This window comes from Bubalus bubalis, chromosome 22, assembly GCF_019923935.1.
Source record: "Bubalus bubalis isolate 160015118507 breed Murrah chromosome 22, NDDB_SH_1, whole genome shotgun sequence".
In the NCBI taxonomy this organism is placed as follows: Eukaryota; Metazoa; Chordata; class Mammalia; order Artiodactyla; family Bovidae; genus Bubalus; species Bubalus bubalis.
In genome coordinates, this window is record NC_059178.1 from 11,909,634 (window position 1) to 11,933,566 (window position 23,933).

The following is a 23,933-nucleotide window of genomic DNA, read 5'->3' on the forward strand; positions in this document are numbered from 1 at the left end:
GAAGATATGCAGCAGGGACTCTCTCAAGCTGAGGGAAGGAACGCACAGTCTTACAAGCCCAGTGTACAATACAATCATTGGTAAGTCACCGGGTACGTTCTGTTTATAGCTTCCCTGGTGGCCCAGTGGTAAAGAATCTGCCTGCTAATGCAGGAGACGTGGGTTCCACCCCTGAATCTGGAATATCCCCTGGAGAAGGAAGTGGCAGCCCACTCCAGTGTTCTTGCCTGGAAAATTCCATGGACAAAGAAGCCTGGTGGGCTACAGCCCGTGGGTTGCAAAGAATCGGACACCACTGAACGACTGAGCATGCATGCACATTCTGTTTATGCAGCTAAAATACACATGGTGAACAGTGTGGTTAAATCAGCTGCCCTGAATTTTCATTAACTTCTCAAGTGAAAGTGTTAGTTGCTCAGTCATGTCTGACTCTTTGTGACCCCATGGACCGTAGCCCGCCAGGCTCCTCTGTCCATGGAATTCTTCAGGCAAGAATATTGGAGTGGGTAAGCCATTACTTTCTGCAGGGGATCTTTCCAACCTAGGGATTGAACCCGTGTCTCCTGCATTGCGGGCAGATTCTTTACCGTCCGAGCCATCAATAACCTCTAAAGTGGATGCCCCTTAAGTGCTGATCTGATGCCCTCCTTTCTCAGGGCTGCCCCCTCCCCACTCCCTGCTCTGGATCCTCTCCAGTGAAATTCATCTCTCCCCCAGTTTCCATGGAAATAACCAAAAGCCCAGTTAAGTTCCTATAGGCCTGCAGCCCCCATGTGGTCCCTTCCTTTTACACTAAAAAAAAAATCAGAATTGCTTTAAAAAATGACTTATTTTTATTCGTGGTAAAATACACATAAAATTCACCGTTTTAACTGTTTTTAAGCACAACATTCAGTAGTATTAAGTACTTCACATTGTTGTCCCAGCATCACAACCATGTGCAAAACTGAGTCAATGCCTATTAAACAACAGCTCTCCAACTCCAGCCCCCAAAGCCCCCGTCGACCAGCACTCTTTCTGGCTCTATTGAATGTGACTATTCATATAAGCGGGATCATACAGTATCTGTCTGTCTGTGACTGGCTTCTTTCACTCAGCATAATGTACTTCTCCCTGCTTTAAACAGCAGGAAGGTGGGAGCAATGGAGCTGAGCTTCTTTTTAAAAAGTACTTTCTTAAAATGTGGTTGTCTTCTCACTCAACTAGAGCTCGCGTCACAGATAAAAGCTTTGCATGTTATCCCTCTGGGATCCTAATCATCAGCTCTGAGTTCTGTTACAGTGCAAGACATGACAAAATGTTTCGTTTGTTTGGATCGCCAGTTCTAATACCGCCGTCCTTGCCAGGACCAGGGCTGGGCTGGGTGGACGAAGGCCTGGTGCAGCTGCTCCAGCCTCAGTTTCCCCATTTGCTTGTGCTGCTGGCCTCCAGGATTTCCTTTGCGGGGTGCTGGAGTCCTAGAAATCTGCACCGAAGTCACTAGCAATCTCTAAGCGAGGGGACCCTGCAGGGCCAAAGTGATTAGTTTTTAATGGGCTGGACTGTGAGCGAATGGTCCCTTTTAGGAAGATGCATTAACCAGCAGGCCATAATTAGACACTTGTCTCTCGCTGACTTTCAAGGGGGAAATCTGGCAGCAGTCTGGAGCAGCGGCTTTCAAACCTGATACACATTAGAAGCACTTGGGCAACTTAAGACAAATCCTGATGCTTAGGCCACCAACCATGCTGATGACATCAGAGTCTCTGGCAGAGCACCCAGGCATCAGTCATTTTTAAAACTCTCCAGGTGACCCCAATGCGCAGCCATATTTGAGAACCAGTATCCTAGGGATCCCTGGCTCATTGGCTTTGGAAGGTAAGCAGTATTTTCACAGTTCCCCAATTAGTGCAGGCTTCTATTTCTGGCTCCACTCGAGATGAATTCCCTGAGTGGCCACAGCAGTCTTCTCCAGACGGCTGACCCACAGGAAGGAAAATTTTACTAGAAAATAACCAGCCATTCAGTGAGAACTTAGGATGTGCTTGGCACTGTGCCAAGTGCTGCTTTATTATTAGTGCATTTAATCATCAAAATGACCCTATGAAGACAGCACAGAAAAGGAAATAGTTTGACCAGGGCCAAATCAGGTCCGAACTGGCAATGCTGAGATTCCATCCTGGCAGAGAGCAAAACAAAGTCCTTGTAGACATGCATTTGGTAGGAAAGACAGCCGAGGGAGTGTGAGGAATAAAAAGTCAAGCAGGGTAAGGAGATACAGTGAGGGACTGGGTGGGTGGTCTAGGAAGGCCTCTGTGACAAGTGGGGAAGTGAACAGGGACCAGAGTGACTCAAAGGAGTGGCCCCAAGGCTTCCTTTTCTGTCTCCCGTCCTGTCCCCAAAAGAAACACTCTCACCTTCACCAGCTCACCCAGCAAGCCCTCGTCTCAGGCCCTCGTTAACCCCAGGTGTAAACCACTGACAACAGGTTAGGAGGAGAAGGGAATGAAAGTTTGTTGAGTCCCCGTTAGGCACAAGGGAGTTTGGCAGCATTAACTCAGCTGACCTCCTGACAACCCTGGAAGGTATTTCTTTTTTCATTTTCTCTCTGGGGAAATTCTTGCAGGTCCCTCCCCTCTGCTTGGCTTAGCTGGTAAGCCTTTGTGATCCTGGACCTCTTTATCTCCAGATCACAACTCCATGGAAGGGGAGGCCCTGAAGGCTGTTTTTTCTAGGGTAGATGCTCACTTTCAACGAGGTGACTGACTTGGATAAAAATCTAAGCCAAAGGAATGATTGATACGCCCGTGGTGGAATTTTAGACACTGATCACCGGTCAAGGGGAGATTATTTTGAAGTTTGTGGGACATGTTTGAATTGCGGGACAAAGGTAGCTGCCACGTTCAAGTCCAGCCCTCTGAAATCTAGGGGCTCCCTCAGATGTGAGATGTGGCTGTGGATTTCTGTTTGATGTGACCTTAATGGTGGGAGCTGGGCCCTTGGGGCCAACCTAGAGGTCAGATTCAGGGCTTTAGTGCAATCCCTTCTAATTCACTCTCAAAAAAGAAAGAGAATATTCACCCCCCAAAGCACTATTGAGTGACGCAGACAATAGTCATGTTTGCCAGGAGCTGACCACGTCCTGCTGCTGCTGCTGCTAAGTTGCTTCAGTCGTGTCCGACTCTGCGTGACCCCATAGACGGCAGCCCACCAGGCTCCTCCGTCCCTGGGATTCTCCAGGCAAGAACACTGGAGTGGGTTGCCATTTCCTTCTCCAGTGCATGAAAGTGAAAAGTGAAAAGTGAAGTCGCTCAGTCGTGTCCGACTCAGCGACCCCACGGACTGCAGCCTTCCAGGCTCCTCTGTCCATGGGATTTTCCAGGCAAGAGTACTGGAGTGGGTCGCCATAGGTACCACCTGAGCTCTGCGTCCTTTCATTTGATTATCAGTTTCATAAGGTGGGGGCTTCCCAGGTGGCACTAGTTGGCAGGCGCTCCTGCCTGGCAACGCAGGAGACATGAGAGATGCGGTTTCATCCCTGGGTCAGGAAGATCCCCTGGAGAAGGAAATGGCAACCCACTCCAGTATTCTTGCCTGGAAAATCCCCATGGACAGAGGAGCCTGGTGGGCTACTGTCCATAGGGTCACTCAGAGTCGGAGATGACCGAAGCGACTTAGCACACACTTATGCTCACAAGGTGGGTGCTGTTACTGTTCCTGATGGGAGGGGGTGGGAAGCTGGGGCAGAAGGTCGGTGACACAGTGCCAAGGTCACCAAGTCCCCCAGAGGACAGTCCAGTCTCCGAAGTCCCTCTCCTGCTCCCAGCCTCCCCCCCAACCTCATTTCTGCTCACCCATCCCCTCACGGAAGGTTAAAATTCCCCCTTGTTCAGCTTGCGGGGAGAGCATACCCAGAAGAATGAAAGGCACTTCGTTGGGCAACTCCCCTTCTCTGAAGGCTCTGGGGTGTAAACCACCACCTTTATTGAAGGTAACAAAGACAGAATCAATCGGCTAAGAAAAGGAAGAGAGAGCCCTCGTGGCCTTGCTTGTTTCCATCCAGGATCAGGTAGAACTTAGAAGGCAGATTTGAGAGCATCCAGGTGGCTTCACTTCACAGATGACAGTGGGAGGGGTCAGGCCTTGCGCTGCAGGTGTTAGAAATCCCTCTCTCCCAGTCCCAAGAAGGGGAGGAGTCAGGGGGAGGAGGTGGTGGTCATTCAGGGCTCCTGATGCAGGAAGGCCCCTGACCAGGGGAAGGACGCCTGTGTGTTAGAAGGAAGTCGCTACCGGTAGATGTTGGTAGAAGCAGCCCGAAACTCCCCACGACTGCTGAATTTGACTACCCGCCTGTCCTGGAGAGTCTCACCCACAGTTGCTGCTTATAGTGAGGGCAGTATTTCCCCAGATGGGTCCACACCCCAGAGAGGTTACTAGGGGCAGGTAAGGCGTGTGGACAAACACCCTGGGACAGGTTGGCAGCGGCTAGTAAGTTTTTTTTTACCGTCTCAGGGGCTAAGGATGCAGTCTTTGGCACTTCTCTCTGTCCATGTAACCACTTCTCTTTTCTAGGTGCATCTTAGGGACCAGTTGTTCTCAGGATGCGCTGTGGGAAGTCCCAGGTAAGGTCCTTGTTAATGTGTTTACCTGGGAGAGGAAACACACTGGCCCATTTTCCCCGTCTTCTACGGTCACCGTGGCTGCTGCTGAGTGTGCTCCGTGTGGATGGAAACGTACTTCCTCCCCCGTTTATCTCTGAGCCTCCTAGGGCCAGGGCCACTGGACTTGCTGAGCCAAGGCAGGGGTGTTGCCTGTTACAGAAGCCATTAGAGGTGTGGGGAGTGCAGGCACCGAGGCCAGCCCACTGCCCAGAGCGCAAACAGGCAGCAGGGTGGAGGGGAGACTGCAGACTCCAGCCCTTCTCCTCTGTTGCTTCTGGCAGGGTCTGAATGCAGGCTCAGTAACCCTGCCCAACCCTGACCTCGAGAAGGGTCTTCTCTCCTTGCTGACCAGGCAACCAGCCGGCTCAAGTTATCCATCAGGGGCCACATCCTTTCTGCAGAAACCCTTCCCTTCCTACAAAAGCTGCAGGTCTCCGGCATGAGCCTTCTTTAGAAGTGTCCCAGTGCTGAGAGGCTGCCCGGGTCACCTGTGCCAGGGAACACAGGTCCCATTTCAGACAGGTATTTTGACAGCATTTCTTCAGTGTTTCTGGTGGTGCTGGCCCTGGGCGTGATGCTCTAAGTTAGGGGACTATCCTCAAGGAGCTTACAGCCCAATTCTAGACAGTGAGTTAGCTGGCTCAACTGCAAAGACAATCATTAAACTAGCAACAAGTCAACGCTGGGTGAGGGACAGAGAGGGGAGGAGGCAGGCACCAAGTGAAGAAAGGAGCAGAAAGGGGGCAGGGTGGATCCATGCTCGGGGGCACGGGGGTGGTCCTTAGAAGTTATGAACACAAAATTGGGTACGGAAGTGAATATTTATTTTTGAATCAGAAAAGTGCAGCAAATTAAAAATTCTGAAAAGCTGGCAAATAGCACAAACATCACAACATTCATAAAAATAACATTTTTACTAATTAGCTGCTTGGCAAAGTGCGGGTAGCAAACACGTGAATGGATTTCATAATCTCTGATCTTGTCTATGACAGTTTTGTAATAATTTTTACAGGCAGAATTTAAAGCTAATTCAGTGTTTGACAGATAATTGAAAAGATAACTCAGTCTTTCCTCTAATACAGTCAATTCTTTCGTTGGGTAGATAGTCTAGAAGTTTTTTACCTTCAAAACTAGTTATCACCAATGTCGTATACATTTTCAAGATTATTGTCAAATTTGGGAAAAACCTTACTTAGATATTCTTTTGCTTATGAGCTGTGAGATTTGGGGGGCATTTCCAATTTTCTTACATGGTGACTAAACATCTATTCTTTGAATCCATGACACTCATCAACCCGGTTGTCCGTGATGTCCTACTCGTTATGTACTGTGAGCTATATAGGGTGGGCCCTGCTGTTTTGTCGTGACACTCATGAGTTGATTTGGTGAGCCACAGAGGTATTCCTAGAAGTTATTCCTACACCAAGATGCTGGCACTAACTTAACTCTATGTAGAAGTTGCTGAAAACCATGTAAACATATCCACAGTTAAAACCCTGGACACTGAAAGTTAAGTAAGAGTCCCTGGTTGGTGATACACATCAATTTGCTAAGAGGGTGACCAAGAAGCTTCACATTTGGGACCCTCCTAGACCTTGCCCCGGAGAAGGCAATGACAACCCACTCCAGTACTCATGGCAAATCCCATGGACAGAGGAGCCTGGTAGGCTGCAGTCCATGGGGTAGCTAAGAGTCGGACACAACTGAAGTGACTTAGCAGCAGCAGACCTTGCCCCATGGGCCTCGTCTTTTGGCTGGTTGTGTTCTATATCTGAAGTTTATTGGATTAGCTTTAAAAAGTCCTATTTTAAGTATAGGGCTTTCCCGAGTTTTGTGAATTGTTCAAGCGAGGGGGTATGGGAGTCCTCAAATATGTAGCTAGTTGGTTATTTTTGCAAGTGGGCTGGGAAACCCTGAGTTTGTGGTTGAAGTGTAGGTAGTTCTGTGGGGGGAATGCCCTTAACCTGTGAGGTTTGTCCTAACTCCAGGTATGAACTGAATCACCAAGTTACCACATATTGTTTGATTGCTCTATATATAATGCTATAATATAGCAATTATATAATTGCTATATATATTATAATGGTATATTATTTAAGATTATGTTTTCTGCTTTCAGCCAGTGTATAGAAATGAAGTTGAATTTTATATATTGATTTTATATTCAGTAACACTACTAAAGTCTTTATTAAATCTATTAATTTGGCTGTAGATTGAGGCTTTATTTACACAGCCAAATCATCTGTGAATAATAACAGTTTTGCCTTATTTTGCTTGCCAGGACTAGCTCAATGATGAGCAGTAAGTGACAACCTTAGCATGTTCCTAGCTTTTAAAAAAGGTTTTTAACATTTCATTGTTAAATAAAACTTTGTTGAGATTTTTGGTAGAAACCATTTTTCAGTGAAGGAAATCCTCTTCTTCCTAGTTAGTATGAGTTTTTATCATACTACCAGCTCTGAATTTTCTAGAATGTTTTTCTGTATCTGTTGAAAAGATCATGTGATCTTTTTTTTTCCTCCTTTGTTTCTGACTCTGGTAACAATGTTTTAATGTAGCAGGGTATTTCCTCTTTTTAGATTCTCTGTGAGAGTTTGATTAAACTTATGTTATTTAAAAGTTTGCCTGTAAACTATAAGGCCTGAGGTTTTCGTTGTGAGCTTTTTAACTACTGATTTAGTTTCTTTAATGGTTATTGCATTGTTGAGGTGTTCTTTTTGAGTCCAATTTTGATAAAATTATATTTTTCTAAGAACCTATTCACTTCATATTACTATTTAATAAATATATGTATTTAATAAATGAACATTTATGGGCATAGGGTTCATAGCATACTCTTAATTTAGAATCTGTGGTTCTATTCTTTGCTCTTTAGGGCTGTTGGGATGGTCGGACCCTGGAGGCCACTGGCCACTCTGTGGAAGGCGGACACTGAGACTTGCCAGCTTGTTGCCCGATTTGATTTCCTGCTGACCTGAGATGTGCCACCCACAGGAGTGTGTGGGCAAGGCCCAGTAGTGTAACCTAGGCCCTGACTAGGTTTCTGCCTTCAGGAGAATGAAAACCATGATCAGCTGTCATTTTGATTCCCAGAGGGAGAGAGCATTATTGTCCTTTAAGGAGCTCTTGCTGTGGTTTAGCACTTTTCAGAGTGACAGAGGAATATGGGTGAGCTCCTGTAACTAAGTTAATTGGCCTGGACAAGCCCATCCCACAAAGCAGCTCTGAGAAACTGCTCACTGGGCAGGGCCCACGACCCTGCACCTTCGGGCTGTCTGCCAATAGGGGGCCTCACGTTGAGGAGTTAGGACCCAGACTCACCTGGAAACCTCCAAGCTACTCAGGGGCCCTTGAGAACTCTTTAGATGGCTGAGTTACGCTTTGTACTTGTTGGGCCCAAGATGCACAGGTGACCAACGTTGTCCTGTTTCCTTCTGTTCCCTTCTGTGGATAAAATGACAGCCTACCAACCTCCTTTCTCCTCCCCATTTAGAGATTTTGGTGCAGTTAGAACCCTTGGAGGCTGTGGACCTGATCTTCTGACTCGTCTCTAAAAGGGATGATGTAGGTCATTTCAACCAAGCCTCTCATTTTGCAGAAGGGGAACTCCTAAGCATCGCCATCATCTGTCTATAATCTGCATGATCATGAAGCACTTACTAGATGCCTGCCAAGCATTGCATCAATACTTGACATGCAGAACTTCAACGAATACCTCACCATAGTCTTGTTGCATCACCAGCGTAGCAACCATCTACTGAGCTGTCATGTTCTAGCTGAGTCCTGGGGCAGAGCAGTGAACAAAGCAGAGAAGTTCCCACCTCTGCGGTCCACTTGCTGCTCCCATAGGGCAGGTGTTTTTATTCCTATTTATAGATAAGTAAAGTAAGGCTTGGGCTTCCCTGGTGGCTCAGGGATAAAGAATCTACCTGCGATGCAGAAGATACAGGAGACCTGGGTTTGATCCCTGGGTCAGGAAGATCCCCTGGAGGAGGGCATGGTAATCCACTCGAGTATACTTGCCTGGGGAGTCCCATGGACAGAGAAGCCTGGCAGGGACTACAGTCCATAGGGTCACAAAGAGTCAGACAGGACTAAAGCCTCTAAGCACGCACAGAGTAAGGCTTAGATAAAGATACGGTGACCCAGCTAGTTAAGTGCTGAAGCTGTGAAGGAGCCCTGTCTTGTTTTGAACAGCTTCGTGATGCTCTACATCAGCAATTCTCAAACTGAAGCAGGTATCAGAATCACCTGGAGGGCTTGTTAAACTCAGAGCCCTGGCTCCACCCTCAGAGTTTCAGAGTCAGTGAGTCTGCAGCAGAGCCAGAGGATGCGCTTGTCTAAAAAGTTCCAGGTGATGCTGACGCTATTGGTCTGGGGGCCAGCCTTTGAGAACAACTGTTGTGTATACAGAACCAGAACTCTTGAGTTTCTCACTGGTTCTTTCACAACGCACTTCTCCTCCTCACCATGCCTCTCTTCCAAGCATGTGCCAGGGGCCCCATGCCAGGCTGACTGCCTACACGTTCCCAGGACCTCAGCCTCACCGCAGCCAGCTAGTGCTGCCGTCACTGTCTGTGTCTATGTGGATAATCACCCCAATTAAACATGTTTTCTGTTACACTCCGTGTAAACAAGTTATGCTGGGAAAAGGGGCTGTTCCTGCCCCTGACTTCCCAGGCTGTGTTATGGGCAACACACAGCTCACGGCAGCTGATGCTGGCTGCTCTGGCCCTTGGCCAAATGGGGAGGAGGGTCCCTGGACCCAGAAGAGACCCCAGATTGGAACCTCATAGTCTTTCCCAGCGTGTACGGTTAGGCCACTTGAGATGCCTGTTCTCTTGTGTGCCCTGCTCGGCCAGTCCCTGCTTCACTCGCATGACCATCCAGTCCTCTTATTTATAAGGCTTAATAATCGCCCTCGGTAACTGACGAGCCCACCTGACATCGCATCCCCCTATAAATGGTAGCCTCCTTCTCCCCGGAGTAGTCAAGACGGCTACCATGCCTTGCTTCTCACACGGTGCTGTGTTGCTCTGGGACCCTTTGCCTCTGACCTGTAAGATCTTCGATCTCTGTTGCTGTCTCTGGGGTCTTTCTTTGGTCTTGAGGCCGGGCAGCTACAAAGCCCGCAGGCCCACAGGGTACAGCCCAACATACAGTGAGTGCAGTATAGCCACAGTATAACCCAACATACTGTTCTCTCGGACCTGCAGTTTCTGCAGGATGGCTTTTGCTTCTCTCCCAGGGAAGCCCACAATGTCCCCACGCAGCCTTTGGGGTTGGACAGTGGGGTTCAACGCCAGGGAGCGCTGTCTCATGCTATTCTCTTGACTCAAGTGTCCAAGCCTCATCGCACCTTGAGGTCAGGACTTCGTGGTCTGTTCTCTCCACACTGCTCTGCTCGTGGGGTCCCCCAGACCAGGAAGAGATCTTTAGAGGCCCTTAGGACTGATCTAGCCTGGTGCTCCTTTCCTGTAGGTACTTCAAATAAAATCTACAGAAACTATGAATGTAAGGAAGCCTGTTGTAGGGTGAATTGTGTCCTCCAAGATTTGCATCTCGAAGTCCCGACCTCCAGCACCTCAAAAGGTGACCTTATTTGGAAATAGGGTCACTGCAGATGTAACTGCTTAAGATGATGTCATTAAAGTGGATCTTAATCCAATATAGGAATATAGGTCTCCCTGGTGGCTCAGTCAAGAATGTGCCTGCAATGCAGGAGACCTGGGTTTTATCCCTGGATCAGGAAGATCCCCTGGAGAAGGGAATGGCAACTCATTCCAGTATTCTTACATGGAGAATTCCATGGACAGAGCCTGGCAGGCTACAGTCCATAGGATCGCACAGAGTCAGACATGACTGAGAGACTAACACTTTCACTAATCCAATATGGCCAGTCTTTCTAAAAAGGGGAAATCTGGACATGCATGCATGCTGGGAGAAGATGAAGGCAGATCTTGGGGTGATGCTCCCACAAGCCAAGGAATGCCAGAGATTACCAGCAACTAGAGGAGGGGCAGAGGGCAGATTCTCCCTCACAGTGCTAGGAGAAACCAAACCAAATCTCCTTGATCTTGGACTTCCAGCCTCCAGAACTGTGAGACATTAGATTTCTGTCATTCAAATTTGTGACGCTTCATTGCAGCAGGCCTAGCAAACTCATACAGTGTCCAGTGAAGTCGCTGAGTCGTGTCCGACTCTGCGATCCCACGGACTGCAGCCCACCAGGCTCCTCCATCCGAGGAATTTCCAGGCAAGAGTACTGGAGTGGGTTGCCATTTCCTTCTCCAGGGGATCTTCCCGACCCAGGGATCGAACCCAGGTCTCCTGCATTGCAGCTGGACGCTTTACCACCTGAGCTACCAAGGAAGCCCAATACAGTGTCCAACAAGGGTCTAATTTTCTTCCCATGATGATGACTTTGATTTTTTTTTTTGCCTTTTTTTTTTTTAAATAGCAAAAGTAAACACACACACAGAAGTCGTTCAGTCGTGTCCGACTCTTTGTGACCCCATGGATTGTACCCCACCAGGCTCCTCGGTCCATGGGATTTTCCAGGCATGAATACTGGAGTGGGTTGCCGTTTCCTTACTCCAAAAGTAAAATTCTTTACAAATCCTCCTAGGTGTTTCTGCCCTGCTGGGACCCTGACTCTTGCACTGAAGTATCTTTGGGCTTTCTTAGCAGGAGGACCTGACTCCTCATCCAGGGCAGCCTGCACTGCCCCTCCAGACAAAGATTTCTCCAATGCTGGGTATCTGTGTTGAGAATGTGAGCCTGGGTTCAAATCTTGGGCCAGTGATGTACTTGCTGGTGATTCGCAGTAACTTTCTTAACCTCTCTGAGCTACAGATTCCTCATCTGCAAGACAGAGCTCACACTTGACCAGGTTGCAGTCAGGGCTCAACAGGAACACCACAGAAGCTCCTCAGCTTTCCCTCTGTCAGTCTCCGTGGTGAGAGAGACTTTAATGGTTCTTTTTTCTCTTGTCTTCATACCCGTCAGCCTGCTCTCTCAGGTTCTTCCTGCTCTGCCCCTCCCCCAGTCTCTCTTCTCCCCTGGAAAGGCTCCTCCCTCCCTTCCTATTTACATCCTAACAACCCACAGGGCTCACTTCACACCCTACCCCCACCTCAAGACATCCTCTTTGACCCCTTCAGTTCTCAGTTCAGTTCAGTTGCTCAGTCGTGTCTGACTCTTTGTGACCCCATGGACTACAGCACGCCAGGCCTCCCTGTCCATCGCGAATTCCTGGAGCTTACTCAAACTTATGTCCATTGAGTTGGTGATGCCATCCAACCATGTCATCATCTGTTGTCTCCTTCTCCTCCCGTCTTCAATCTTTCCCAGCATCAGGGTCTTTTCCAATGAGTCAGCTCTTCTCATCAGGTGGCCAAAGTATTGGAGCTTCAGCATCAGTCCTTCCAATGAATATTCATGACTGATTTTCTTTAGGATGGACTGGTTGGATCTCCTTGCAGTCCAAGGGACTCTCAAGAGTCTTCTCCAACACCACAGTTCAAAAGCGTCAATTCTTCGGCACTCAACTTTCTTTATAGTCCAAGTCTCACAACCATAAGTATTTTCTTCTGATACATTTCCCAACCCAGAGATCGAACCCAGGTCTCCCGCATTGCAAGCGGATTCTTTACCAGTCGAGCCACCAGGGAAGCCCTTCCAGCTCCAAAATGACCTCTAATTGAGAGGGGGGAAAATGGGGCCAGAAAGGGAGGTGGGGGAAGGAAAGTTTCGACAAAGGACGCTATCTGTGTCACTCCCTCCACGCTGGCTAGATGCCACCTTGTCTGTTTTGCTAAGATTTTAGTCTGTGTCCTGTCTTTCCCCTTGGATCGTCAGCTCCAGTCATGGTCAACACTGCTATTTACCAAGTGCTTACAATTCAGACTGATTTCTGACAGTGGCCAGGTAAAGGAGAAGTCGTATAATTTCCCTCTTAAAATACCCAGCCCAGACTGTCTGCATTCAGCAAGTGTCTGCCCGTGGTCATGGTGGTGACACGGGAATGACTAACATCTGGTGGCACTCAGGCTCTTTCCTCCTCTCGGTGAGGTGGCTGTGGGTGCAGAGTGACCAAGTGAGATGGGCCAGCTCTTCCCAGGTGACTTAGTGGCCACCGGTATGGTGTCACAGAAGCCCTGTCTCTGCAGATGACGCTCCCGGGGACCTGTCGCAGGGCCCGATCTTACCCTCAGATAAATGACATGACACGGTGGTACTCTGGGGCACTTGAGGCCACTGTTAACACGCAGAAAGATAACTGTCATTCATTCAACAAGTACTAAGTTGTTGAAATACAACAGGCGTGACCCCTGTGAAAGAATTTAGGAATGGCTTTGTTGGGCAGAGAGGACACCACGTGAAGTGATGGTGCTGGGTCAGCTGAGTATCATTGAGGAGTTTGCCAGGTGTTGCCTTGAGGTGGGGATGAAGAACTCGTGTGGCCCATGAGAGGGACTGTAAAGATCCCTGATGGCCCTGGGTGGCCTGGGGACCCTGCGTGCACGTGTAGGGGATGGAGGAGGGGCGTGGAGAGTGCAGGCTGAGATCTTTCCATCTAAGGTCAGCGACTGAGCCCACCTGGGGCAGCCCTTGGGGAACCTGCCTCCAGCAGGACTGGACATCCCCAGAAAAAGCCCTTCTGGCCGGCTGAGATTTCTGGAGAGCAGCAGGTCTCCCCTGTGCGCACACAGCCCTGTGACTTTCTTTTGATTTTAATTGGATAGAAATGTTCCCCAAATATTTTGGGCAACATTTCACAGTTTTTCTTTCTTCCATTCTTTTTCTCCCCCAGGCAGCAGGATCTTTTTTTATTTTACTCATCTAAAGACTCCTGCGGAGAAATACTGAGCAATCCTCATTGCATCAGAGGTGGGAAGTCACAGCCCTGCTGGGGGAGGGGGTGCAGTGCCCCTGTATCAGCCTCTGGGCAGAACCCTGGGGTTCCCAGGAACACAGTTTGAAAGCACCCACGTGGTGGAAACAGCACTGGACTGCAAATCAGAGGTCCTGGGGGAAGCCCAGCTCTAGTACACACTAGTCATGTGAGCCGAGCCCGTCTCTTAGCCACCCTGAGGCTTCGCTTCATCCTCTGTAAAATGGGAGACGATAGCATGAGTCCTGCCTTTACCCCAGGATTATCATGGGAATGAAATGATAATGAAATCTGTGGACAGCCCATGCACACTTGAACATCTCCCCCGCAAGGTTCTATTGTCCTTCACGTTCTACACCCTGCTGGCTGCTTAACATGCACTGACTGTAGCTGAACATCCTTCTGCAGGGTCAAGAAATTGGACATCATAATTCTGAATTCTGAGCTATCACACACCGCAGCACTCAGAAATCAAAGGGAGGCAGACACTCTTCCAGAGCCTGATGGCTGTGACTCCTTGTTAATTCTAATGTCTGTCTGTCTAGTTTTCTGTCTCCTTCCTTGGCAGACTCCCGGTTGTCACTTCTCTCTGCACTTCCGGTGCCTGTCTCACCCCGTTTGTTGCCTTTCGTCCATGGTGGCCTTGACAACCGGATAATGAATTTTGTGAGAACCACGTATAGAGTGAAGGTACACAGGCTCAGGTAAAGTGTATGATAAACGTTGTGCACCAGCTATGTACCATCTGCTCAGCAGCCAACGATCCTTTTAGCTTCTGTCTTGCCTGTGCCTCAGATGAGTGAGGCTGCATAACAGAGGGACTGCTGTCCTGAGTTCTCCTTACTTACAAGCCATCATTTCCAATCTTGTGCTGGGCTTGGGAGCCACCAGCCAACCCTCACGCGTACTCTCTCACTGCACGACCCATAGGAGGCCCCTGGATCAAAGCAGTTGAATTTTTGGTTTTCTTTCCTCCCGTGTGCCTTGCTTTGTTCCACCAAGTAAGCACTCAGATTTCCTGAGGGCTTCCGGCCTGCCAGGCCTTGTGCTGAGCACTTTGCCTTCTTGATCACAATCCATCCTTAATACAACACAAGAAAAGAGAAGCCATTATGTCCTTCTTCCAGGTAAGAAAACTGAGCTGGGAGAGGATGACTAGCTTGCTCAGGGTCACACAACTTTTTAAATTAATTAATTTGGCTGTGTTGGGTCTCAGTTGCGGCATGCAGGGTCTTTCACTGCAGCACGTGGACTCTCTAGTTCTGGCGCGCGGGCTTAGTTGTTCCACGGCATGTGGGATTTCAGTTCTCCGACCAGGGTTTGGACCCACGTCCCTTGCATTGCAAGGCAGGTTCTTAACCACTGCACCACCAGGGAAGTCCCAAGGTCACACAGTGCTCTCCAGAGTTCCCTCTCCTGGGCTCTCAACAGTGAATCCCAGGCCCTGCTGGGTCCTGGGTGTCCAGATTCTCTCCTACAAAAGGTGAGTGGTCTGAGCCAGAGACCTGACACACACCATTTAGAGAACAATGAAAGGAGAAAAATGAACAATGTGGAGAACAATGAAAAGTATCCTCCGGAGAGCAGAGGGGGCCCCCCAGGACTGGGGGAGGCCCTGTACTGAGCCTCTGGGCAGGAAGACCCAAGATCAAGGCAGCAGTCAGGTGGTGTGCTTTCTGGAGAAGGCAATGGCACCCCACTCCAGTACTCTTGCCTGGAAAATTCCATGGACAGAGGAGCCTGGTGGGCTGCAGTCCATGGAGTCGCTAAGAGTTGGACATGACAGCGACTTCACTTTCACTTGCATGCATTGAAGAAGGAAATGGCAACCCACTCCAGTGTTCTTGCCTGGAGAATCCCAGGGACAGGGGAGCCTGGTGGGCTGCTGTCTCTGGGGTCGCACAGAGTCGGACACGACTGAAGCGACTTAGTAGCAGCAGGAAGGTTGCTTGAAAAATACTGCCTCCACCTGTTGGCTGTTGCCTGGAAATTCCTTTCCCTGGGATTCAACCTTCCATGTCACAGTAAAGAGTAAAACTTAAGATATAAAGACCTCCTGCTTCTGTGGCCATATGTTAACATTCATACTAAAATGTAAATGACTGATACCAGCTCCCTTTAAGATCCGTGGAGGGTTTTGAGAGAAGGAAGAAGCATCCAGCGGTGCTCCTGTGGGTATAAGGAAGGATGGGAAAGGAGATGGGGCATCGCAAAGTGAGGAGGGAAGCTCCAATGTGAGCCAAGGGATGCAGAAAGGACACCAAGAGATACAGACCCTACTAGCTCTGCAGTTTTGGCTAAAACTAGTCCTGGTTCCACATACTCACTCTCTGAGACCATCAGAGGTGTTCTCTGCACAAAAGTACATGGGGCAAGAGCCTCAGTTGGAAAGCTTTCAGTAGTAAAACCTGAGAGTGATAAAACCTATTGTGCAAAAAAAAAATTCGCCAGGCTTTATCTTTTTTAATGCTTTGACCTGAAGACTGGTTTCAGAAAACTGCCTCTACTGAATGCCACATGGGTGTTTAAATGACCATGTGTGGGTGTGCAGGAAACCCCATACATACATAGAGGAGGCTCTTACACAGAATATGCTCCAGGATTTGTTAAGTTCAATAGCACAGGCCTCCATCAGAAGGCAGAAAAAATGTTAAATTTCAACTGACCACGAATCCTCTCTTTATAAGTGAGAGTCAAATTCTCACTCCTTCCTGCCTCTCAGGTGCCCTGCCCTTCCTGAAGATGCTTTGCCTTCCTGGCAGATTCATTTCTGGAGCTTTCCTTTTGCTGTCTTGCAAGATAGATTTTTGTTTTATTCTTTAATCACAAATTGGTATAGGTTCACTTAAAAAATCTCAGCCACTAAAGAAATAATCTTTCAAAGTGAGTTATTCCTTGATTCTCAAGGTATCACCCCCCAACCCCATTCCCTAAAGGGAATCACTGCAGCTGCTAAGTCACTCCAGTCGTGTCTGACTCTGTGCGACCCCATAGATGGCAGCCTACCAGGCTCCTCTGTCCCTGGGATTCTCCAGGCAAGAATACTGGAGTGGATTGCCATTTCCTTCTCCAATGCATGAAAGTGAAAAGTGAAAGTGAAGTCGCTCAGCCGTGTCTGACTCTTCGTGACCCCATGGACTGTAGCCTACCAGGCTCCTCCGTCCATGGGAGTTTCCAGGCAAGAGTACTGGCGTGGGTTGCTAGCATAATTCTCATTTTTTCCTTTCCTCTCTCTATCCACACACATATATGCTTTCTTTTCAGAAATGAAATTATTATACTTTCCCTTCACCTGATTTCTTCACCTCAATTACAGATGACTTCTCTTTAGGATAAAAGGAGCTTTTTAAGTGGTTACATAGTGACTGCCAAATTCTTTTGTCATTTACAATCTCTATTCAGAGCTCTTTAAATTTTTGTTCTGACTGTCTTGTTCTCATTGTGCATTTGGGTGCTCTGTAATATGTCAGTGAGGTTAACTCACTGTGTCAAGCGTTGTTAGCAGCAAGATGCTTTTCTGGAAGCAAGTGAGGATAATTTATATATCAACTCACACCTGGATCTAAAAGAGAAGGAGTGGGAGAGGCTTAGAAATGTGAAAGCCCAACCTGAACAGTATCACTTTAAAACAGGAGTAGAGAGATTTCTTTCCTTTTCTACTGCCTGTTATTAAGGGGCACAGCTGCCCAGATGCATAGGTCACTGTAATGACCTGAAACAGCAAGGCAGGTGAAGCAGAAGAGTTAGCTTGGGAGAGATGAGCCTTCAGGGGCTCTGACTCAGGCCTCGCATCCCTCCTTTCTGGGCTTTCCCAGTCTAGGCTTTGTGGAGAAGGTTGGGGGCTAGGGGGTCCTGAGTCTAAGGTGGGTTTGCTAGGAATCTCACATCCATCCTGTCTGGCCTCCTTGGTCTCACTGCTCAAAATCCGTGACCTCAGTCCTGATTCTGCTCCTCTCTCCTCCAGTCAACCAGAGTGGAGTTGACAAAAGCAGTACTCCTTTCTGGGATGGCCGTGGGCACCCACATCGCCAAACAACTGAGAAAGATGTCAAGGAAGTCTCGTTGCACAGAGCAGATGTGTCCCAGAAAACTTGGGCCCATGCTGGCTGCAGGAAGACCTCAACCTGATTACCATGTACAAGCTTAAAGGGAAGCATGTTTGCAAAATGGACTTTGGGTTTGGAGTGTGAACAAACATGCCTTGCGTTAGCTCTCCAACAGCAGAGTAGGGTGGTTTGGTTTGCATAAATCAGGGGCCACTTCTGAAAAGAAAATCCATTGTTCAGGAAGGAAGCAGAGTGTTAATATCATGCAGAAGTTTCAGTGCTTTTGTGGAGATGATTTGGTGTTCTGGCTAAAAGAGAGTTAAGCAGAAAAGGCTTTTTGTTTCAACCTCTGTGTCTGGAAATATCTCTGTAATGTCCCCATTTGATTTCCGGCCTTGGTGCCTAGCACCCAGGGAACAGAATTCAGTTTGTGATGACTGAGTGACATTCTTCGCTTCCGGGTCTTTCTGAATTTTAGTTCATCATGGCATCAGGCACCAGAGAGAAGCGTAGAAAATGTGGAAGACATTTGGCATTTGGTCTACAGAGTATTCGGACTCGGAACCAATGGGAAGTTGATGGTCCAAAGGACAAGGGAACTCGTGATGCAACTTGTATTTGTTTTGTGGTTATCTGCTCGTCAGAGTCAAGTCTAGACTTTACCATCATCTTGGGCAAGACACTTGTGGGAGGGCCTCCTTGGGCAGTGAGAGGAGCTGAAATCTAGGCTCTTACGTGGCCCTCACGTCTGTATCCCTGAGAACCACGCCACTCTGGTTGCTTGAGCATTCCTGTTAATTGTTATTTTGCTGAGTGTCGCCTGCCCCAAGCTAGCCGGGAAATTCGTCAAGCACAGACTCGCTGGCTCCAGTGGCAGGACTCCCCTTGAAAGCAGTAGACATACATCACTGTAACAACAGAGCCCACCGGGGAGCTGGACACACCGAGGGTCATCATCTGGCACCCCTCAGGATGATGACGGTCTTTAAACCTGGCTGCTTCTCCCGAACGCAGTCTGGGGGTGAGGTGAACACAGCTGGCCTTCCCGGAGGAGCAGGGCAGAGACCTGATGATCAGGGATGAAGGTTGCTTTGATCCCACGCAGTCTCGCGGTTAGAATTCTGGGGTCTTTGTCTTGAGATGGACTGAGGGGAAGGCCCTGGGATGGGTGGGGGAGTCCTTGACTTCCTTGATCATCAGTCTCGCCGCTTGCTCTGTGGTCACTGTGCCTCCTCACGCACACGTGGCACGTCCGCGTCTCTGAGCGTGTCCTCCTCTTTGAACTCTGATCTTCCCCACGGCAGCGTGTGGGAAGCAGGGGCACTCTGTCATTTGACAAGTGAGGAGGCTGAGCCCCGCGGGGCGGGGTGACTTGCTCAGGGTCACACTGGTAACGTTGGGAGGCTGGGCTGGGACTGGGGACCCTGACACCTGTCTTTCTTCTGGTCTCTGAAAGCAGCCCACATTGCTTTCAATTCTTATCATGCCTCTGTGCCCTCAGAAGAGCGGCCACTGTTCCTGTTTCCAGATGGGGAAACCAAGGCACACAGCAGTGCTATTTGCTCCTGGTCACTTAAGCCTAGAAACCAGATTGTCTGAATCTCAGGCCAGGGTTTTGCTCCCAAATGAGCGACTTCCTTGGTCTGTGCATTCCTGATGGGCTGTGGGATGCCCACCACGAGCGTCCTGAGCAAGGAGCCTCCACAAAGGAATCCAGAAGGCGTGACGGGGAGGAGACCCACTGGTGAGCACAGGTGGGCTGGGACCACCTCCAGGGAGCCAGGCCTGCAGATGTGACGACCCCTGTGGGTCACCACACACGCTGCTCCTGTCCCTTTGTCCCCAGTCCTGCCCAGAACCTGCTTCTGGATCCCTGCAACAGCCTCCACTCTATTCAGCTTCCTCCCAGGACCTCTCTGCTGATGGCCTCTAGAGCCCCCGGGGGGGGGGGGTCCTCCTCAGGACAGACCTTCCTCTCTCCTGTGTGGCCGCTCTGAGGACATGAAGCTGCTCTAAGGAAGGATCCAGCCCTACCTGGTGAGGGCAGAGAGTCGTTCCCCCTCCACGCCTCGTCTCCAGCTCTCCTGAAGACAGAGGCCACCCAAAGGAATGACGGGACTCAGAGCTTGTCTGAGTCGCAATGACAGAGCCAGTGAAAGGAGTTTAAGCAAAAAGAGAGGCTCCTCCAAGGCTGTTTGATGGAGGTTAGGGTGAGGAGAAGGCAATGGCTCCCCACTCCGGTACTTTTGCCTGGAAAATCCCATGGATGGAGGAGCCTGGTAGGCTACAGTCCATGGGGTCGCTAGAGTTGGACACGACTGAGCGACTTCACTTTCACGCACTGGAGAAGGAAATGGCAGCCCACTCCAGTGTTCTTGCCTGGAGAATCCCAGGGACGGGGAAGCCTGGTGGGCTGCCATCTATGGGGTCGCACAGAGTCAGACACGACTGAAGCGACTTAGCAGCAGCAGGGTGAGGAGAAGTTCCCCCAAAGACAGGAGGGGCCACCAGGCCTAACCCCCTTCCTGCTGGTCAGGGTAGGAGCATGGATGGTGAGCCAGAGGCCTAAAGGGGAACCCCCGGAGAGAAAGAAGAAAACCCAATCGTGGTTCTTCCGGGGCTAAAGCCCAGCTCCATGCAGCCCTGTATCCAGCCCTCCTGCACTTCTGGGAGGGAGGGGACGACTCCACCTGGGGCTGAAAGGATTGTGTGGGTGAACCTGAGGACTATTATGAAGTATCTAGTCTACCTAAGCTTCACACTTAAATATAAACTCCACGAAGCAGAGCCCTTGTTTACAGTCTTGTGTTTGTTTTGTATCCCTAGCACCCAGCCCATGGTTAGCATTCAAATATTCGTTGACAGTTGATATATAATAAGTTACAGGTATATAACAGTGATTCATAATTTTTAAAGGTTATACTCCATTTGTAGTGATTATAAAATATTGGTTATATTCCCCATGTCATACAATACATACTTGTAGTTTATTTTATACACAGTAGTTTCTACCTCTTAATCACCTGCCTCTATCTTGCCCCTTCCTCTTTCCCTCTCCCCACTGGTAACCACTGGCTTTTTCTCTGTATCTGTGAGTCTGTTTTCTTTGGTTGTTACGTTCACTAGTTTTATATTTTAGAGTCCATGTGTAAGTGATGTCATATAGTATTTGTCTTTCTGTGACCTGTTTCACTTAGCATAATACACTCCAAGTCCGTTCATGTTGTTGCAAATGGCAAAATGTCATTCTTTTCTATGGCTGAGTAGTATTCCAATAGTATTCTTCTTTATTCATCTGTTGATAGACGCTTAGATTGCTTCCATATCTTGGCTATTGTAAATAATGCTGCCATGAGCACTTGGGTGCATGCATCTTTTTGAATTAGTATTTTCATTTTTTCTGGATATATATCCAGGAGTGGGATTGCTGGGTCAGCTGGTAGTTCCATTTTTAATTTTTTGAGAAACTTCTGTGCTGTTTTCCACAGTGACTGCACCAGTTGCCTTTTCCACCAACAGTGAGTGTACTGGATTCCCTTTTTTCCACATCTTTGCCAACATTTTTTATTTGTGGTCTTTTTGATGACAGCCATTCTGATAGGTGTTTCTCTGATAATTAATGATGTTGAGTATCTTTTCATGTGCCTCTTGGCTATCTATATGTCTTCTCTGGAAAAATAGAAAAGACTTTTCTATTCAAGTCTTCTGCCCATTTTTATTTTTTATTTTTTTTTTTTTGAGGTTTTTTTTTTCTGCCCATTTTTAAATTGCATTTTTTTCCCCTGATGTTGAGTTGTATGAACCATTTATATATTTTGGATATTAATCCCTTATTGGTCATATAATTTGCAAATATTTTCTCCCATTCAGTAGGTTGTCTTTTCACAGGGGTTTACTTGGCTATGCAATAGCTTTTAAGTTTAATGAGGCCCTGTTTGTTTATTTTTGCTTTTGTTTCCTTTGCCTTAGGAAACAGATCCAAAAAAAATATTGCCACATTTATGTCAAGGAGTGTTCTGCCATGTGTTCTTCTAGCAGTTTCCTGTCTTACATTCAGATTTTTAATAATTTTGAGTTTATTTCTGAATATGGTGTTAGAAAATGCTTTAATTTCGTTCTTTTGCATGTAGCTGTCCAATTTCCCTGGCACTGTTTAATGAAGAGAATGTCTCTTCTTTATTGTATATTCTTGCCTCCTTTGTTATACATTGACCTTAAGTGTGTGGGTCTATTTTTGGGTTCTCTAGTCTGTTCCATTGATCAATATGTCTGTTCTTGTGCTAACACCATTAATATTTTGATTATTGTAGCTTTGTAATATAAAGGCAGGGAGCACGATACCTTCAGCTATGTTTTTTTTCAAGATTGTTTTGGCTATTTGTGGACTTTTGTGTTTCCATATAAATTTAAAAATTATTTGTCCTGTTTCTGTGGAAAATGCCTTTGGTATTTTGATAGGGGTTGCATTGAATCTGCAGATTGCTTTGGGTAGTATGGTCATTTTAACAATATTGATTCTTTTAGTCCAAAAACACAGTGTATCTTTCCATCTATCTTATCTTCAGTTTCTTTCATCAGTGTCTTAAGAGCTTGCTGAGTTCAGGTCTTTTACTTTCTTAGGTAGGTATATTCCTAGGTATTTTATTCTTATTGATGCAGTGGTAAATGGGATTGTTTGCTTAATTTCTATGACAGCTTGTTAGTATATAGAAATGCAACAGATTTCTGTATATTAATTCTGTATTCTGAAACTTTACCAAATTCATTGATGAGCTCTAGTAGTTTTCTGGTGGTGACTTTAGGATTTACTATGTATATTATGTCATCTGCAAACAGAGACAGTTTTACTTCTTCCTTTCCAATTTGGATTCATTTATTGTTTGATTTTGGGGGCTAGGACTTCTGGTATTATGTTGAATAAAAGTGGTGACAGTGGACATCCATGTCTTATTTCTGATTGTAGGCTTTTCACCATTTAGTAAGATGTTAGCTGTAGGTTTGTCATATATGGCCTTTATTATGTTGAGGTAGGTTCCCTCTATACCCACTTTCTGGAGAGTTTTTATCATAAATGGATATTGATTTTATCAAAACCTTTTTCTAAACTTACTGAGGTAATCATATGCTTTTTATTCTTCAATTTGTTAATATGGGGCCTCCTAGATGGCACAATGATAAAGAATCTGCCTGCCAATGCAGGAGACGTAGAAGATGTGGATTTGATCCTTGGGTCAGGAAGATGCCCCGGAGGAGGAAATGGCAACCCAGTTTTCTTGCCTGTAGAATCCCCTGGCAGGCTACAGTCTGTGGGGTTACAAAGAGTTGGAGACGACTGAGTGACTGAGCATGCATGCACTTGTTAATGTGCGTCACATTAATTTTGCAGATATCGAAAAACACTTACACCCCTGAGATAAAACCTACTTGATCATGCTGTATGATCCTTTTTATGTATAATTGGATTTGGTTTGCCAATATTTTGTTGAGAATTTTTGCATCTTTGCTCATCAATGATATTGGTCTGTAATGTTCTTTTTTTGTTGTATCTTTGTCTAATTTTGGTATCAGAATGATGCAGGCCTTGTAGAATGAGTTTGGGAGCACTTTTTTGGTGCTTTTTTGTGGGGAGGGGGAATAGTTTGAGAAGCCATGTTAATTCTTCTAAATGTTTAGTAGAATTCACCTGTGTAGTCATTTGCTCATGGACTTTTGTTTGTTGGGAGTTCATTTTTTTTTTTAAATCACTGATTCAATTTCATTACTGGTAAGTGGTCTGTTCATATTTTCTCTTTCTTCCTGATTCAGTGTTGGGAGACTACACCTTTCTAAGAATTTGTTCCTTTCTTCTAGGTTGTCCATTTTATGGGTAGAGGATGAGATGGCTGGATGGCATCACTGACTCGATGGACGTGAGTCTGAGTGAACTCCGGGAGTTGGTGATGGACAGGGAGGCCTGGCGTGCTGCGATTTATGGGGTGGCAAAGAGTCGGACACGACTGAGCGACTGAACTGAACTGATAGTTGTCTGTTTTAGTCTCTTATGATCTTTTGTATTTTGTTGCTATCAATTGTAACTTCTCCTTTTACATTTATGGTTTTATCAATTTGGATCCTCTCTCTTTTTCTTTTGATCTCTCCAGCAAATCTGAATGAGAACCTTGCTCTCATTCAGGAAGAATTTTACTCAGGTAGAATATTCTTGGTTGTAGGTTTTTCTTCTTCATTAGCTGAAATATATCATGCCATTCCCTTCTGGCCTACAGAATTGCTGCTGAAAAGTCAGCTGATAGCCTTACGGGAGTTCCCTCATCTGTTCTTTTGTTGTTTTTCCCTCGTTGCTTTTAATACTCT

The 23,933-nt window shown here is 47.3% G+C and overlaps 1 protein-coding gene and 2 long non-coding RNA genes across 7 annotated transcripts in view; 1 reads left to right on the forward strand and 2 right to left on the reverse strand.

Annotated features, from left to right (window-relative positions):
* Window positions 1-23,933, reverse strand: part of MAPK4 (mitogen-activated protein kinase 4) — a 168,030-nt gene that overhangs the window by 15,878 nt on the left and 128,219 nt on the right. The gene's annotated exons all lie outside the window — the stretch shown is intronic.
* Window positions 811-4,980, reverse strand: LOC123331263. Its single transcript, XR_006547822.2, has 2 exons — window positions 3,891-4,980; window positions 811-1,504 (listed from the first exon to the last, which is right to left on the reverse strand). It is a non-coding gene; the product is annotated as an uncharacterized LOC123331263 (long non-coding RNA).
* Window positions 4,281-8,110, forward strand: LOC123331261. Of its 2 annotated transcripts, XR_006547820.1 has the most exons (4): window positions 4,281-4,422; window positions 4,552-4,601; window positions 4,922-5,162; window positions 7,516-8,110. It is a non-coding gene; the product is annotated as an uncharacterized LOC123331261 (long non-coding RNA). The 2 variants fall into 2 exon arrangements; XR_006547819.1 differs by lacking the exon at window positions 4,922-5,162.